This window comes from Eubalaena glacialis, chromosome 2, assembly GCF_028564815.1.
Source record: "Eubalaena glacialis isolate mEubGla1 chromosome 2, mEubGla1.1.hap2.+ XY, whole genome shotgun sequence".
NCBI classification, from domain to species: domain Eukaryota; kingdom Metazoa; phylum Chordata; class Mammalia; order Artiodactyla; family Balaenidae; genus Eubalaena; species Eubalaena glacialis.
Genome location: NC_083717.1, coordinates 2,903,542 through 2,917,328, shown reverse-complemented (window position 1 = coordinate 2,917,328; position 13,787 = coordinate 2,903,542). Strand labels below are relative to the sequence as shown.

The 13,787-nt window shown below is 51.1% G+C and overlaps 1 protein-coding gene across 8 annotated transcripts in view; it reads left to right on the top strand.

Moving 5' to 3' along the window:
- ZNF438 (zinc finger protein 438) overlaps positions 1-6,808 on the top strand; it is a 215,847-nt gene extending 209,039 nt beyond the window's left edge. For 5 of the 8 annotated variants that reach the window (XR_009698874.1, XR_009698873.1, XR_009698876.1 and 2 more), the window contains 2 exons: positions 1-16; positions 5,770-6,808. The exon at positions 1-16 is cut by the window's left edge and continues 110 nt beyond it. The gene's annotated coding sequence lies outside the window, so the exon portion shown is untranslated. Of the gene's footprint in view, positions 17-227; positions 351-5,769 lie in introns of those variants that run through there. The other 3 variants (XR_009698872.1, XR_009698878.1, XR_009698877.1) reach the window with 3 other exon arrangements.
- The last annotated feature ends 6,979 nt before the right edge of the window (positions 6,809-13,787 follow it).

Here is a 13,787-nt window from a genome sequence, read left to right as displayed (position 1 = left end):
GATCGTTGATTCCAAGGTGAGGATGTGGACCCGGTCCGGATGGAGGGGGTGGGTAGGCGGAGGAGAGCATGCCCCCCACCGCCACGGCCGCCCACGGCTCTGGGGCCGCCCGTTTCCCCCTGCAGGCTGTGGGGCTGTGCTCCGCCTCTGAGACCCTCCCTGGGGTGACGAGGGTCCCTGGGGTGACGAGGGTCCCTCGGCAAACACCTGTTTCCGATTCCTCCCAGGCTTAACCTCAGGTCGGAGGTGCTAGCGGTGACGCCGCTTCGTTGGGAGCCACTCCTGGGTGTGACTGTGCAGTGTGTCTGCTCAGATGGGTGGGGAAAGCCCAAGCCCGCGTCCTGTGGCACTCAGGGTGGGAGACGCCGGGAAATAGAACTCACAGGGGTCCCGTCAGGGGAGACCAGAGTGATGAGGAAAGCGCAGACAGATGCTTCCACGACGCTGAGTGCCCACCCATCTCCCTGGCCCCCGCGGCGGCCCTGGGACGGGCTCCCACCCACCTGGCGTGAGGGCGGCAAGCTGACCGGTCAGGCTTTAACCCGGGCCGTCCGACTCCAAGGCCGGGCGCTCTCACTACGGTGAGAGCAGATTCCCTCTGGCACTCTTCGTGTTTTCACACCTGCTGAAGTGTGAACACTCTTAGATTAGATGAGGATGCTAAGTAGTTAGATTAACTACGCTTTTCCTTGTCCGACAGCTTCCTTTGCTAGACTGTCCTGGGCCCTGGGTCCCAGGCTTCCTCAGGAAAGAGAGGGAACGAAGGCCAAGCCTAGAGACACAATTCTTTTCTTTTTTTAAAATTTTATCAAAGTCTAGTTGACTTACAATGTTATGTTAATTTCTCCTGTGCCGCAAAGTGACTCAGTCATACATATATATTCTTTTTCATATTCTTTTCCATTATGGTTTGTCACAGGGTATTGAATACAGTTCCCTGCTCCTTTGGTTTTTAAATTTTATTGAAGTCTAGCTGATTTACAAGGTTGTGTTCACAATGCTTGGTTTGAAATGGAGACTTTGAAAAAACAAACAGAACGGGCGCTCTCTGCCATCAGGGGCAGTGGAGCCACAGGCCTGGCCTGCGGGGCTGGACGGATCCAGCAAATGCTGGGGTCCTGGGGTCTGTCTAGCAGGGAGATGCAGGGCGCTGAGCGTGGGGGCTCCCCTGAGTCTCCCCCTCACAGCCACCCTCCGTAGTGCCACCTGCCTAGCCGTGCCAAAGCACCCATGGGCTTTGCTCGGCGGTGGCGGAGGGGCTGGGGACCCTGGGCAGACACACTGCAGCCCCCAGGACGATGGGGCTGATGCGCTCGACTGTGCCGACCTGGGCTCCGCAGCAAGAAAGCAAACAAGCCTCCAGCCGGCCTGACACACGGTCCTAAGACTTTAATAAAGCAGCTCTTTGACACAAAGCATAGGGATGGTTCCTTGGACCTGTTTCAGTGTATCGTGTCACTCTTTGCTCTTGGAGATGTTACAAGCCTGTGAGGGACACAGTCCAGAGTCTAGTTTTACAAGGTTTCTGCTTAGAAGTGCAACCGTGTTTTGGCTCAGCCGATGCACAGATCTTTGGAAGAGTTTAGGGGGGAGAAAGATTAAAGTGACTCTGAAACCACAAACTATGTACAAAATGTATTATGGACTTTAATTTGCGGGTTGTTCTTTTTTTTTTTTTTTTTTTTCCTTGCCTCCTGCAGCTTGAGGCAATGGTTTCCAGAAGAGTCAGTTGTTTGGATTTAAAACTGCTTTGTGGAAATACTCTGTTCTCCAAGTTCTGCGGGTCATGGAACACTTGGCCGGAGTCCTGGTGGGCCCCCGGAGGCTGGTTCTCTGGGTGATTCGGGCAGGGCTGGGCCTGGGCTAGGGGCTCCGGGAGTCTGGCCTCGGTGGGAATGGGGCCGGCCAGGTCAGCCCAGGGGCTGAAAACCAGAAGTCCAGGCCTCACTGGTCTCTTGTTTTCCTGCCTAACTTCTAGTTAAAGAAAGTGGGTCCTAGGGGCTTCCCTGCTGCTTTCGTCTTGTTTTGTCCTAAAGAGTTCACACCCTAGGGTGGGCCTTAGGCACGAGCCCCGTCACCACCCTGACCTTCTGAGCTCCCAGCTGCTTCTGAGTCCGGGGTGGTTTTGATCATGGGACACAGCGTTGCGAGACCAGACGGGGCAGGAGGCCTCCGTGGCTGGGACTACCCCTCCCTGTGTTTCATGGGTGGTGAGATCCCACACACAGTGGATCGCTGCTGCCTATCGTCCTGGGAGTGTGTCTTGTTTCCTAATCAGAGGATGAGCTCTATCAAGACAGACCCCATCCCTCATAGCTCCTTTCTTTGCCCTGGTGGTAAGAGGATTCAATACAGAATATGTGGAATCTAAAATAAGACACAAATCAATATATCTACAAAACAAAAACAGAGTCACAGACATAGAGAATAGATTTGTGGTTGCCAAGGGGGAGGGAGGGTGGGGGAGGGATGGAGTGGGAGTTTGGGATTAGCAGATGCAAACTAGTACATATAGGATGGATCAACAACAAGGTCCTACTGTATAACACAGGAAACTATATTCAATATCCTGTGATGAACCATCATGGAAAAGAATATGAAAAGAATATATATATATGTGTAAAACTGAGTCACTTTGCTGTACAGAAGAAATGAACACAACATTGTAAATCAACTATACTTCAATAAAATTCAAAAAAAACACATAATCTGGATTTCATTGGAAGTTCCAGACCCAGCATTCCGGCCTCAGACATCTGGGCCTGGAAGAGGAATGTAAGAAGAACAGCCAAATGCCTGCAATAAAGGTGCTGGTCCTATTTTTCTGGTGATTTGCTGGCAATCTTTAGCCAATCCTTGGCTATAATCCTTGGCTTATAGAAGCATCACCCCCATCTCTGCCTTCGTGTTTGCATGGTGTTCTCCCTATGTGCATGTCTGGGTCCAAGTTTCCCCCTTTTAAGGACACCAGCCATATTGGATTAGGGCCCACCCTCATGACCTCATCTACATTTAACCAATTACATCTACAATGACCCTATTTCCAAAGAAGGTCATGTTCTGTGGAACTGGGGGTTAGGACTTCAACATATGGATTTTGAGGGGAGTGTGGGAGGGATATAATTCAAGCCATCACACCACCCTACCTCTTGGACCTTGGGACAGTGGGTGAATACTTCTGAACCACATTTTCGCCATCTGTGGCCTTGCTGATCTTTAAGATTCTTTCCAGCTATTAAGCTCAGTGATTCCAAAAGTCTATAGCATATGATGGTGTATTTCATTCCCTTTTTTAATGGTTTTAGAGCAAGTAATTCTTTTCATTGAATGTCATTTTTAAAAGCACTTTGTCTGGGCTTTAAGAAACTTATCATGGTTATTTGCATGGGTGACACTAAATATTTTTAATGACCAGTATGGGGGGCCCCAACCAAACAAATGGCCACTGGCCGTTGCAGCTGCACTGAACATATTGGTGTGTACTGGTGTATACTGGCTGGATCTCAGCCCTGGGCCTTTCTGTATTTGCCTTATGTCTCCTTTTCGACTTAATATTCTTCTTTCAAAAAAAATTTTTTTTTGTGGTTTTAAAATAGACATATAATCATTGTTGAAAATTTAGAGGACCCAAATTTTAAAAACCTAAAATACCACTTCTTAGAGATACATTTTGGTATTGAAGCAGGTTTTTATGTATACTCTCCTTTTTTCATATTTTATCCTTGATGTTTTTCTGTGCATTAAATACTTTTCAAAAACATAATTTTTACTTTTGCAAAAATTCTATCCTATGGATGTGCTATTTCCATTTTTTTAGTATTACAAATCACCCTGTCTTGAACATAATGATGTTAAGCACAATGGTATTTAATCTTCATGCCTGTCCTAACTGCTTCCTTAGGTGAAGCTCCTTAGTGTGGAATTACTGAACAAAAGTTTATACATATTTTAAATGTGTATTGTCAAAATGCCCTCCAGAAAAGTGGTGACGATGAATACTCTCAGCAGCAGTGTCTGAAATTACCTTCGTTTCCTATAGGGATATTCACTCTTTTCTTATTGATTTGTAAGAGCTCTTGTTATACTTAAGATATTGGATCTGTTCCCAGCACACATGTTGAAAGTATGGACTTCACACTTCTCAAAGTAAAGGTCCATGCCTTATCACATGAGATTCTCACAGTGTCAAGTTGCATGACTTGTACACAGAAACACCCAATCAATATCCACAAGATATAAAGGGATGACATCTGCCATTAAGAAGCATATGTTGTAGCCCAAGGGATTTAAGCAGATACAAAAACCAAAGTGAAACAAATGCTATAATGGAGGCATCAAATACTGTGGGATCAAAGAGGAAAGTGTGATCCATTCCAACTAGGAGAACTGGGAGGTCCAATTTCATTTGGGTCTCGAGTATGATTTTTTAACCAGAGAAGGAGACACTCTAGGCTGAAGGGTCAGCATAAATACAGCACATGGCATGACAATGCCTGGTGTGTTTGAGAGAGAGAGGGGGGTTCACGCCTCCCAGTGCTAAGAGGACCTTGAAGGCTACAGGGCTTTATGTAGACAGGAGGAACAAGTGGAGAACACTCTGCCCTGACCTGCTGGCAGCTGTGTGGATGAGAGAAGGGAGAAGAGAGAGACCACTAACTTGCTTTAAAGGAAGCTTTGTGGGACTTCAGACCAAGATGGCAGCATGGGAGGGAAATTCAGAAATTTTGTTTCTGAGCCACTTAGTTTGGTGGCTAGAGGACAGTGTGTGTGGTGGGGCTTCTTTCCAAGGGGCTGTAAGAGGGCAGGGCTGTCTCTCTACAGCGTCACAAACCTTTGCCTTGAGACCGACAAGTTGAAATGTCTGTAAGGGAGACACCAGAGCAGGCCTTGTTACAAGTTACCCTGTTAATTTTTTCAAGTTCTTTCCACATACGGGAAAAAGAGAATCATTCAAATGGAAATCATTGCCATCTGATGTAAAATAACAACAAAGTTAAAAAAATAGGCAAATACGGTTTTACCTGGCTGCCTGATGAAATGGGTTGAAATGCCAAGGAGCTAAAAGCAGTTGTTCTATTATTGATGGCACAGTCCATAATACTCAGAAAAATACTGTTTTCAGGTTTAAATTTTAGTGAAGACTTTTTAATGTTTAGGCTCTAAAGAAGACCCTCTCTCTTTTTTTTTGGAGATGATGTGATTGAAATGACAAAGTGGTAAATTATGAATTTCAAACAAGGGCACTTCTGTCCTGGCCTCTGAGGAACAGTCCAGAATATCCCTAGATCTAGAAAAATGTGTTGTTTTTATGGACTTCAGGTATTTCTTTCGTCACCCTTCTTCCAAACCCCCAGGGACACTGGCTCAAAGTGTCTCCTCTGGCCTCTGTCTCCCCCCTCACTCCAGAGGGGCTGAGAAATACAGTCACGACAAGATGTAACTGACACTCAAGGCTGGTGTGTGCCAACCTGGGGAGTTGGCTTTTTCTGGGGTTGGGACCCCCGTCACTAGGAAGGTGACGTCCCAGGTGTCCTCTCTTTGCCAGAGGCCCCCTTATCTCCCTCCTCCCTTGATGCTGTGTCTCCATCCTGAAATCTCTTCTTCCTCCCCTCCCCCCGCAGCGTGTAGTGGGCAGGGACAGGGAAGTGGGTCTGGGGTCAGAGGGCTGGGATTCGGACCTGCCATTGTCATGCCAGTTACTGAACCTCCCCCGGCTTCCGGAACCTTGAACTGCAAAATGGGATCACAACGTGCCTTATCCGTTCACAGTTAAACCCACCGACGGGTGCAGTGCCGGGCACAGAAGAGGCGGGCGAGCTGTGCGGCCCCCGTTCCCAGTCTCTGCGGGGCAGGTGATTACGCTGTCGTCTGAACTTCTAGGGGACGTTCAGTTTACACTCCTGCATTTCTGAGGACCACCCCTGCGGGCAGAAACCCCCCATTCTGCCTCCGGCCCCCACCGCGGTCGTCTGCCCAGCTCCCAGCTGACGCCTGAGCACGCTGACGCTCTCCAGAGACCTTTGGCTTCTGGGTGACAGATGACTCTCTTCTCCTCTGGCCCGGGGGGGGGGACCGCCGCTTAATGTTACCAAATGTGGTGAGTCGTCAGATGTAGCGACCAAAGCCGCTGCCTGGATCAATTATTTTCCGGGATTCTCGTGCGTTCCATTCTCTCCTATCCTTTCTTCATAGCCAGAAGGGGCGGAAGTTCCCTAATTCATCTGTGCACTTCGAGGAGAACGAGAGTGACGAACACGCTGCGGCTCGTGGAATAAACAGCTCTCGTGAAGCCAGACTAAGTACGGTGGTTTGCAATACGGATTTTCCCGTCCGAGTTCTTAGAATCTGTTCCGTCTTCTCATCCGGGCTCTGTGTCCAGAGATACATCAAATGAACAGCATCACCTCCAGCCCCGCTCAGGGTGTGCGTAGGGCCTCGGTTTGTCTCGGAAGGTCGGGCTGAGGGGTGCAGGGAGCAGGCTCCGGATGGACGTGTGTGCTCGGAGAGATGCCTGCCGGCTTCCTGCTGTCTTGAGGACAGAGCCTAGTACCTAGTGGTCCCCAGGCCTCCCTCCCGCCTGCATCTAAGTCCCTCCCCTCCACAGGGCTTTGCACACAGCAGCTGTGAATCATCCAGCCTCCCTCTGCCCAGCAGGCCTGCCTCCGAGGGACCACAGGTACCTCTGAGAACTCCCAGGGGACCTGGCCAGCCGGGCTGGGCAGCTGATGGTGGTGGGGGGAGGGGAGAGGTAGACAGGGAGTCAAACACAGCTTGCAAATTTTTTTTAATAAATTTATTTATTTATTTATGGCCGCGTTGGGTCTTCGTTGCTGCGCACGGGCTTTCTCTAGTTGCGGCGAGAGGGGCTACTCTTTGCTGTGGTGCGCGGGCTTCTCATTGCGGTGGCTTCTCTTGTTGCGGAGCACGGGCTGTAGGTGCACAGGCTCAGTAGTTGTGGCTCGCGGGCTCTAGAGCACAGGCTCAGTAGTTGTGGCTCACGGGCTCTAGAGCGCAGGCTCAGTAGCTGTGGCTCTCGGGCTCTAGAGCGCAGGCTCCGTAGCTGTGGCGCACGGGCTCTAGAGCGCAGGCTCAGCAGCTGTGGCTCGCGGGCTCTAGAGCGCAGGCTCAGCAGCTGTGGCGCGCGGGCTCTAGAGCGCAGGCTCAGCAGCTGTGGCGCGCGGGCTCTAGAGCGCAGGCTCAGCAGCTGTGGCGCGCGGGCTCTAGAGCGCAGGCTCAGCAGCTGTGGCGCGCGGGCTCTAGAGCACAGGCTCCGTAGCTGTGGTTCTCGGGCTGTAGAGCGCAGGCTCCGTAGCTGTGGCGCACGGGCTCTAGAGCACAGGCTCAGTAGCTGTGGCGCACGGGCTCTAGAGCACAGGCTCAGTAGTTGTGGTGTGCGGGCTCAGTAGTTGTGGCTTTCGGGCTCTAGAGCACAGGCTCAGTAGCTGTGGCACACGGGCTCTAGAGCACAGGCTCAGTAGTTGTGGCTGCGGGCTTAGTAGTTGTGGCTCTCGGGCTCTAGAGCACAGGCTCAATAGTTGTGGCTCACAGGCTCTAGAGCGCAGGCTCAGCAGTTGTGGCGCACAGGCTTAGTTGCTCCATGGCATGTGGGATCTTCCTGGGCCAGGGCTTGAACCCATGTCCCCTGCATTGGCAGGCGGATTCTTAACCCCTGCGCCACCAGGGAAGCCCCAGTTTGCAAATTCTTCAACAAGAAAATCTGCTATAAAATAGCCCTGCTTGGCTCTAAAACAAGCCCCTCTGTAGCTCATTCTGGAATCTGTAAGATATCAAGAGCCGAGCCGCAGGAGGGGGTGGACAGGTGCGTGGGTGCTGCCTCTCCTTGGGCTACCTGCCCACGCGCCCCGTCTCCCTGGAGGGTAGGGCTGGGCTCTGAGCTCACTGTGTGGAGGCCCCAGCCCTCCCACCTTCCTGCCTTACGGGATTCTGTGCTAAGTTGTTGGCTCCATCGGCCACAGTGTCACGTGCTTTCCTTTGCTTTGAGATGAAATGATGCTACAGGACGCACAGAGCAACACACGTCATATTGGAAAAGCCACCTGTGACTCGGACGGCTCAGGTTTGAGGCACCCACTTAATAAGTGACTTGGGAAGCTCACCTTGGACCTCCCGGGCCCTTGCAGGTTCTGCTACAATCCTGTCCTCGGGATCCAAGGCCACAAGGGCACCCTCTAAGCAGGAATATTCTTAGTGTCTCTGGCTGAGGTGCCAGAAGACCCCCTTCCCCTTGCACCACGTGCTCCACCGTCACAGCTACTTGGTCGACAGGTGACACCTGGGCAGAGACTTGGAGGCAGGGAGACGTGTGGATATCTGGAGATGCTTTCCAGGAGAGGAATAGCCAGTGCAAAGGCTGCGGTGGGAGTGAGCTGACCTGGTGGAGAAGTGGCTGGCGGGGAGCTGGGGAGTGAGCCAGAGGGGTGGCGGGGTCCCACCTCGGGGCGCCTGAGGGCCATCGGAGCGCCACCTGCTTTTACTGGGAGGAAGGGAGTGGGTGGGAATCACTGGGGGGTTTGGAGCAGAGGAGAGGGCGATGCTCTGAAGACACGTGTGGCCTGTGTGCACATTCACACATCGAGGTGAGCACACCCAGGTCTCAGCGTGCGTCAGTCTGAGTCGCAGGACTGCCATCCAGCAGATGTGGCAGCTAAGTGCTAGTGAAGGTCACTACTTGGGCACTTAGACAACGGTGGGACTGAGGTCACAGATGAGACAAGGCTGACGGCAGAGAATCCAAGGCACAGATCCACTTCCAAACTGCAGATGGCCAGGGTGGGAGACCCAGGCACCCAGGGGTTTCCCCGGGAAGTGCTGGGCGCCCAGCCCTCCTGTCGGGCCCGGGGCGTCCAGCCCAGAATTGCACCTCGTAAACCGCGCCCTCGACATTCATGGCCGTATAACTTCATTGTTCTGGATGGCAGTAGTCTGTTTTGTTAACCTTTGGCTTCCTTTTTTCCTGGTACTTTTATACATCTGGTTCTGGTAAAATAAAAAGATTCACTCCATTTACAACTGTACTTCCTGTTCTGGCCTGGGCTTCCCTCCCCCCACCCCAGCTGAGGTGGACATGACAGAGCCCCTCCCGGAGAGACCCTCCAGGAGCGGGACAGCGCCCGCTGTGTCCCCCGGGACATCAGAGACTGCCCCTCCCTGGGGCCGGCCACCGCACCCCCTTGGAAGTCACCACTTAGGAAGGGACTTTCCAGGACACCACACTGCAGCATAGGGTCCCCTCCCAGGCTTTCCTGGGACCCCAGGTGGAACAAGGATGCCTCCTGAGAATGTGGGTTCTTGGTCCTGTGTGGGTTTTACACTGGTCCCCCTTGATCCACTGGGGATACGGTCCATGACCCCCAGTGGAGGCCTGAAACCATGGATAGTACTCAACTCCATAGACACTATGCTTTTTCCTATACTTACCCACTACGATGAAGTTTAATGTATAAATACGCACAGAGATGAACAAATATAGCTAAAAATAAAATAGAACAATTAGAATAATACAACATCTTATTGTAAAAATGTCATGCCTTCTCCATCTAAACTAAGCATTTATCACCCACGGTGACCGTAACTTTTGCACTTTGAGGTGCAACAGCAGAACCGGCACGGATTCTCTCTTCCTTCTTCACAACGTCATCAACAGGAGGTTTGTTGTGAACACAGATCATAGCAACCTCAGCGAGACTTCATCACACTCCTCAGAATGGCATGCGACTTAAAACATATGACTTGTTTATTTCTGGAATTATCCATTTAATATTTTCTTTTATAAAATTTAAAAAAATTTTTATTTTATATTGGAGCATAGTTGATTAACAATGTTGTGTTAGTCGTACACCTGAAACGAACCCAACATTGTTAATCATTTAATATTTTCGGACCACGGTTGACCGCGGGTAACTAAAGCCTCGGAAGGTGAAACCGTGGATAAGGGGGAACGACCATACTTACTGTTTCCTACCGGCTGCCGCGTTTGCTTGTGTTCAAGCAAGATGCCAACTCTTCAGTACAGGGAAGCCTCTGACCTGCAAAGGCTCACAGAGTCTGTATATAGAAGAACAGGAAGAAGGATGCCAGAAGAAGGAGGGCCCCGCAAGGCCCGGGGAGGCCGCTCAGTGCGCAGGGGCCGGGGCTGGGAATTAGGACAGGGGCTCCGGGGCGCCCGAGCTCGAGGGACACCCAGAGAAGGCCCCCCACCCCGGCCACCAGGGCCAGGCCTTGGGCGGCAACTAGAGAAAGGTAACTGGCGGGGTACTCAGATTGACTAGTGTTCAAAGAAATACAGTTTTTTAAGAAATATGCAATTGGCCACATTAAACAAAGTGCTGCTCTGGTGTTGAGAGCACAGGCTCTGGCGTCAGGCCGCCCGGCATGAGGTGTTCCCCTCCCTGCTCACGTGCTCGGTGACAGCGGCCAGGTGAGGGAACCTCTGTCCCTCCTTCAGCCCCTCTGGGATGAGGGCCTGACAGCATCGACTTCAGAGCTGGGGTGTGAGGCTTTAATAAGTAAAAGTATGTGAGGTGCTGAGGACAGAGCCTGCCACGTGGGGAGGACCACACACGTCCCTCTGTTGTCACCACGGTAACCGTTACGGCTGATGAGGATGAGGGGCCCAGCCGGAGCCCCTCATCCCTACTGGTGGGGACGTCTCTCTGGAAGGTAACGATAAGACACATCAAATCCTGAAAAACCGTTCCACCACGTGACCCAGTGCCTCCTTTCCCCTGAGGACACAGCAGAGAGGTGCCCACAGACGTGTGTTTAAGGATGCTCCCTGCAGCACTGCTAGTAGACAGAGAAGGAAAAGCACAGACTGCCTGAAGCTCCTGCACCAGGAGGTGGGTCATGGGCCACCCGCCTGGCGCCCAAGCAAGGGACCTTGACATCACCCTTTGTTCCTTCCTCACATCCAGTCCTCGGCCAAGTTCTGTCGTTTCCACCTCTTCCCTTAGGGATCTGACCACTTCCCAAATTCACCCGTTCACAGCTGGGCCGGAGCAGGACTTCCTCAGAGCCACACCCTGCCCACCGAGGACGCCCGGTACACGCGGGGTGATGCTCTGTCCTTTCCCACCACGCTCACCACCTTGGCAACGACTGGATCCCCACCTTTCTTCTCCCCCACCAGGTGGTGAGTCCCCCCAAGGGCCGGGCTGGCTGTCTCGCTGAAAATTGTGTCCCCAAAGCCTGGGACAGCGCCTGGCACACTCCATGTTTCCTGACTGAGGAACAAGCCAGTGAAAGAAGGCACGTGGTTCAGCCTTCAAGCCATATTCTCAACAAATCCATATGGCAAAATGCTCACCATACAATATTAGATGAGGAAAAAGCCTACAAAACTGGATCTGTAGCATGACGTTAACCTCATTATATACCGATATATGTGTAAAAACCCAGACGAAAGGCACTAAATTGTTAGCCGTGGTTATTCCTGGACATTTTAATTTTTAAATATATATATGCATGTCTTTTCCAGATATTTTGCAATAAACGTCTGTTTCCTTTATAATCATGAAAACAGTGGGAAAATAGATGGATACAGCAACGGATCCAGAATTTGGGGCATTCACCATAATTGGAGTCCAGGATCTGGATGGTTGAGGCAGCCTGCGAAACATCCACATTTGAACTTGCCCACGATGTCTGTCTATTAAAGCATCATTTCCAGAGCAGCTCTGTACAATCACTGGTGATTCTGCTAATAACAGGCTCCTTCCTTTCTCGTGGGGACCCGTTAGGCTGAGCGCATCAGAGGTGACAGGCAGTGGTTTCAGAAAGATAACAGAAATGTTTTTCTTCTTCCTAACAGAAAATGTCAGGGTAAATGAGTTTTTTTTTTTCTTCCTAAGTCATCATACTACACATTCAGGGGAATGTGGTCAGAGGCTGTTATAGGAGGACTTGTTTCTATGTCTATGTCTTTGTTTGCAGTAACTGTTGCAAGGTACCAAGGTGACAGCCCCACAGTCGGGCCATCGGAGCATCTCTAGGCCAGACCTCCCCGGGCTTGGGAATCTGCACAGTCCCAGGGACCCAGCACATAGAGAGGTGGCCCTTGGATGGACCCAGGGAGGATGGAACCTCGTGGGAGGGACATTGGTGGAACTTGGACTGTGGTTTCAAGTCTTGATCTGGACCCTGGATTTCTTCTATTGCCAGATTGCTCAGGACCTTGGTTTTTCCATCAGTCAAATTGGAATGTGTGTGCATCTCTCTGAGACAGTTGTAAGAAGTAGTGAAGTGTACAGCACTGCCTTTGGGGATATGTCCTTCCGACCTTCTGCCCACAAGTCTCTCTCGAGAAGATCACCAAATGAGGAATGGAATGGAGAGAAGGAGGGCTGTTCAGCCTGGAGAAGAGTTTGTTTTTTTGTTTTTGTTTTTTAAAAGGACAGGAGGTTGGAGCATAAAAAGTGTCATATGTATGGAGGATAGATTTGTCCCATGTGGCGTCCCAGAGCAGAACTGGAGCCCGGGGTGGAAGTAATAGAAAGTAAGATTTCTGCTTCCCTTAAAAAAGAACCTTCTAGGACTTCCCTGGTAGTGCAGTGGTTAAGAATCCGCCTGCCAATGCAGGGGACACAGGTTCGAGCCCTGGTCCAGGAAGATCCCACATGCCATGGAGCAACTAAATCTGTGCGCCACAACAACTGAGCCTGCGCTCTAGAGCCCGCGAGCCACAACTACCGAGCCCATGCGCCGCAACTACTGAAGCCTGCACGCCTAGAGCCTGTGCTTCACAACAAGAGAAGCCACCGCAATGAGAAGCCCGCGCACCGCAACGAAGAGCAGCCCCTGCTCGCCACAACTAGAGAAAGCCCACGTGCAGCAACGAAGGCCCAACGCAGACAAAAGTAAATAAATAAATTTATATTAAAAAAAATACTTTTTGTTCTTCTAGGAACAAAAAGTAATCCAAAGGGCTGTCCTGTAGGGCAGTACTGAGTCACCTGTCACTGTGAATATTTCACTGGGGCTGGTGATCACAGGGCAGTTTTGGGAGAGGGATTCAGCATTAAGTTGAAGACAGGTAACCGCTAACATTTTTCCCAACTCCAAGAACCTATGTTTCTGCCACTTGGCCCTTCTGATTTTGGAACTGCTTGAAAATAATGTCTAATTCCTCCCAACCATGTTATCTAGGTCCAGGCAGAGTTGCAATGGCCAGAAGTTCCCCCTCCCCACTCGCCCCGGATGGTGGAAATCTGTCATGTTTATTACTCTCTATCTCCCTCTGGCATGAAAAGCTCACAATGAGTCCTGCCTTCTCAGAATAAAGGTCAGAACTCGAATTCGCAGTCTTCCCTGTAGGAAGGATAAAGTCTTGACCCCTCAAATGGTCCCATTCAAAACCTGAACTTGGAAGTGAATAACCTGGAGGGAAACAAGGTGAGGGTGGGGAGGAGGGAGCTCCTCCTGGGGCCTCCATACTTTCTTAGAAGTGTTTTGGGTGATGGCAGAGACATCCGGCTTTCAGTGGTGGCAGCTGTTTCCCAGACACTGCAAGGTCAAGCCCTGGGACCGGAAGTTTCATTAGTGCTAGCAGAGGTGGCATGTGCACCCAGGCAGGTCTCTGGCATTAGTGGCTCTGAGTGCAGAGGCCACCGAAGTCTATTCTTGGAGCCTGAGGCCGGGATTTGGGAACGCTCCTGGAAGTCCAGCCTCAGCTCTTACCCGCACCCGTCCGTGACGCTGCATGTTCTAACATCACCTGAGAGAATGGCTAGATGCTCGCCTGAGTCATTTTCTCTTAGTCCTTGGGCACA